General features: G+C 32.2%; 1 non-coding gene across 1 annotated transcript; it reads right to left on the minus strand.

The window, feature by feature from the left end:
* Positions 1–790: 790 nt before the first annotated feature.
* LOC129530440 (U1 spliceosomal RNA) lies at positions 791–949 on the minus strand. The gene has a single exon (XR_008675828.1). It is a non-coding gene; the product is annotated as a U1 spliceosomal RNA (small nuclear RNA).
* Between the last annotated feature and the right edge of the window lie 3,604 nt (positions 950–4,553).

Here is a 4,553-nt window from a genome sequence, read left to right on the forward strand (position 1 = left end):
AGCTGATACATTACAAAATATGTAATAAAATAATAATTGAAGACCATATAAGTAAATCATCAAAATGAGTTTTGAAAAATTATTATTATTATTATTTAACCTGTTGATACATAGAGCCTGTTGAATGAAGATATAGTGGAGCATCTTCTGTAGGAGACGTCTTATGCCCATGTAAAGCATCGTGGTCAACTGGCTCCAAATTCTAAATATTTAAAAAGATTGAAAATTTGATTATAAAGGTAACTTTATACCTTATATTTTATTTTCTTCATTAGAATAAACTTTTAAGAAATGCAAGAAAGCTGACATCTATAACATCTTTACACTTCCTCCAAATGATTTATAATTTAGGGAGAAAATCTGAATTATTTTAGCTACATAATTTTTAGGCCATTTCACACAAGTTGCTTCCAAAAGGAAACTACTTTTTAAGAACAAACAAACCAATGCTAATCATTTCACAAAATAAATATTTTTAAGGGCAATATTAATACATAAACATTGGCTTATGCATTTAAAAATTACTTCTGTTTTTCCCAGATTTGTCTGCTGCCTTTTGGGGGCTTCCCCGAGCCACCTCATCTAGACGAAGTTCACAAGCATTTGCAAGTGTCATCCTATCACTATTTGATCTTTCTAAGAAATAACCATTTGACATTGTATTGTTATGTACTGGAGAACACCAATTTTTGTAGGCATATTGAATTGTTTCCAGTATATGGTTTTCTTTCAATTTTCTACATCCACTAAATGACTCAGTTTTTTTTCTCTCTCTTTTTTTTTTTCCATGTGAAAGCACGAACACAGTCCTTCACTTCCACAAATTATGCATTTGAGTGTCCCACATTTGGGGAAATCTCTGGGTCAGCACATCTAGAGTGCAACAGATCGGCCTTTCCCTGGGAAAGCCACCTTCATGATCACAGTATCTCCCCTGGCAGGGAAGTATCCATTTTCTTTTTAAGACTTCCATTAGCCTTTGAAAGAAAATACAAATAGAAATGTAATAGAATTTAGAATAATTTTCAGTATCAGCTTAAAATGTTAATTTCAATCATCCATGATTATTCTCTTCTAAAAAAGTTCTCAATTCTGACACAGCCTTCTACAAAATTGTAAGAAAAAACACTATGGTAAACAATGAAATAACTGCTAAATAAAGCTACGACATATTTTATCACCGATATGCTCATTTTTGATAGTGACTCTTAGAGTGTTCTATTGTATCTAACAGCCATTCTCGGTCTTCTGGAATTTTATCATGTGCACTATGAGCTTTAAAAATAAGCAGATGAAAACAATTGATAATATGTAGTAGTAGCTAATGTTTTACTGCCTAATATGTGCCATTCAGAACAAGTTTTTGAGGTAATGTAATTAATATCAGAGTTAGTTTCCTAAGAGGGTAGCATTAGTAAATCCACAAATAAAAAATCAATTACAGTTGGGACAAATACTTTGCCAATTATTACAGATTTAGCCAGTTGAGGAGCTAGCTAGCAATCTGACCCAAACATTTGACCTCTTGGTGTACTACCAATTTAAAATGTTTTGGCTAAATATACTATCTATGCATTACTACAAGCGAATTAAAAACTGTAATGCTATATTACTTTTCATGGTTCTATTTTTTGTTCTATGCTTAGGATTATGCTCCATGGCCCAGGCTGGACTGCAGTGACAAGATGATAGCTCATAAGTCAATAAGGCCTCATATCCAGGCTTCAACGAATACTCCTGCCTCAGCGTTCCACCTAGTTGGGATTAGAGAAATGCATCACCATGTCCCACTCACCTCATTACTTTTACAAAATATGAGTAGCATTTTATGACTACCTTTTTAAAGAAAAAACAAAACTTACTTGGTGTTCACTCATTTTTCAGAGACAACATTTTAGAATGTAAAGCAAGAATCTCATGATAATAAAACAGCAATATTAATTGTCAGTACAAAATTGATTTCAATTCTGATAGTAAATGAACACACATGATGGGTAAAGCAATTTTCAATGGGAACAATAAAATTTGCCTGATTTGCTAATGATCAGTCATTTTCTTTCAGAGCTGGCTAAACTGCAACATATTTACACTGCCAACTGTTTACCGTTCTTAGGAGTCAATATTAAAAATCACAAAAAAGGACTTCTGTCTGACAGATAAATGTCAGACTTCTGTTTGACAGATAAATGTCAGACTTCTGTTTGACAGATAAGTAAAATAGTTTGTTTCTCTGTACCATGTATCTTACTTAATAAAATGATATTATATTCCAAGTCAGAGGCCAGGTTTTTTTTTTCTTTTTGCCATAGGAACATTTATAATATAAATTTCTTTTGAAAAAGGTAATTTTTAAATCTAATTTCAGGTAAAGAATAACATGGATAGGCTTCTTGCAACACTTAAACAGTACACATTTCATTACCTTATTCTCTTAAAAATTATAATAAACTAAAAATCATGTCATTTGCCACATTATTAATAGTATCAAAAGTTTTCATGTGAAATTTGGATTAATATTATCTTTGCCTATATTGTTATCTGCTGCCTTGAACAGTGTTGATCTCAGTTGAATACTGCCTATTGAATAGACTAAATGTTCATTAGACAAAACATTTCAAGCTTATCTTAATAAGGAGAATAATAAATTTATACATGAAACCCACATTAATCCACATCGACTATTTTCCACATTAACCCAACATGTATACCTTTACTGTAATCACCTGCTTGGATGAGATGAGGCTAAGATGTGATTTAGCCTTACTTTGGAGCAAATACAAGAAGTTACATAGTAAACAATATATGAATACAAACAATTTTTTAAATGGTATAAATTAATTTCCATTGATAGGAACTCAATGTCATTCATACAACATTAATTATCTGCTTGAAATCTATGATGGTGGGCCAAAGAACAATTAGAAAATTTTAATTGCTAAAATCTAATATTTCAGTTGTTTAAAATTTAAAATTATCTTTTGCCTTTGATTATTGTGTTCTATAGCTTCATAATAACTTTATTTTATTATCACGTTTTCGTTGTGCTTATTATAATGTCTTCTGAGTGAAAATTGTGTGTTTGTGTGTGGGCGTGCGTGTGTGTATAGATTTTCCAGATATATAGTATGATTGTTTCTAGAATCCTATAACAATACAACTTTGAATCTCCTGGCAGAGTTGGGAAACTAATTTTGGTGCAATTCTTAGGATGACACAACTAAGAATTGTAGAAGAATGCTCAAGATTTGTGTTTAGCATAAACATAGTTCTTTAAAATTATCATTTTTCTTGAAACCAGTGTGGCCAAGATGGTGAAACCCCATCTCTTCTAAAAATACAAAAATTAGCCAGTCATGGTGTCAGGCACTTGTAATCTCAGCTACTCAGGAGGCTGATGCAGAGAATTGCTTGAACCCAGGAGTCAGAGGTTTCAGTGAGCCGAGATTCCGCTCCTGCACTCCTGCCTGGGTGAGAGAGTGAGAATTCCTCTTACACACACGCGCGCGCACACACACACAAATAATAGTAATAATAAATAAAAAAGAAAAAACTCTTCTTCTTACATACTGACTAAACTAACTACTTAGAGGCTATGGATTGCTTTTGGATAACTTAATGTTGTCTGCCATGATAACATTAACTTTTTTAAAAAAGTTTCCATTCTGGGATATTACTTTCTATGACTGTTTTTCATTGTTACTTTTGTAGTAACACATGTATGCTTTTAGATGATTCCAAATTCTGGACATTTGTATCCATTACAATTTTTTATTTGGTGTCCCATATGTTTCTAAAAGGCAGTCTGCTCAAACAGGTTCACTTTTTTCTATCAGTAAATTGCATTACTATTCTCTCAGCTTATCAAATCACAACCAGGACATAGGTGTTAACATCTCTTTCCTACTCCACTTTCTCAAATATCCAATTCCTAACCCCTGCCTATTCTAACTCATTAAGAGCTCATAAATCTGTCCACACATATGTTCTACATTGCCAGCTTTTCTAATGTAGAGCACCCACAATCTTTTTCTCCAGATAATTTTGAATAGTTCCTTACTGTGGTATATTGTGAAATTTTCTATGCTATAGCCAATGAGATGTTACTAATATTTGCTCTTTGTTATCCTCTGATGGTTTATCAAGTCACACTGAATATCTCACATAATTGCTAAAAAGCCAAGTTATGTCAATACTAAGTCTGTACTCACTGTCTACTTAAAAAAAATCAACTTAACAAAGCAACCCTTTTCAACTGCAAGATGCTTTTTACTCTCCAAATCTAAGTCACATACACCCTATAATAGGCAGAAGATCACTTTGTATTGTAATTTTTTTTTTGATAATGCTTTGTATCCCACCTGGCCTGTTTATTCAGTACTGTATTTTCAAAATCATAATTAAGACAGATTCAAAATATTTTATCTGAAATTCAAAAAGCTCAATTAAGCAAGACTTTTTAAAATAAGATTGGTATGTAACTCAATTTCTGATGTAATAAAGACTTAATTGAGGGAAGCTGTTTCAGTCTGCATTCGTGTAACCTTCAGCCTTAA

Source organism: Gorilla gorilla, chromosome Y (genome assembly GCF_029281585.2).
Source record: "Gorilla gorilla gorilla isolate KB3781 chromosome Y, NHGRI_mGorGor1-v2.1_pri, whole genome shotgun sequence".
In the NCBI taxonomy this organism is placed as follows: domain Eukaryota; kingdom Metazoa; phylum Chordata; class Mammalia; order Primates; family Hominidae; genus Gorilla; species Gorilla gorilla.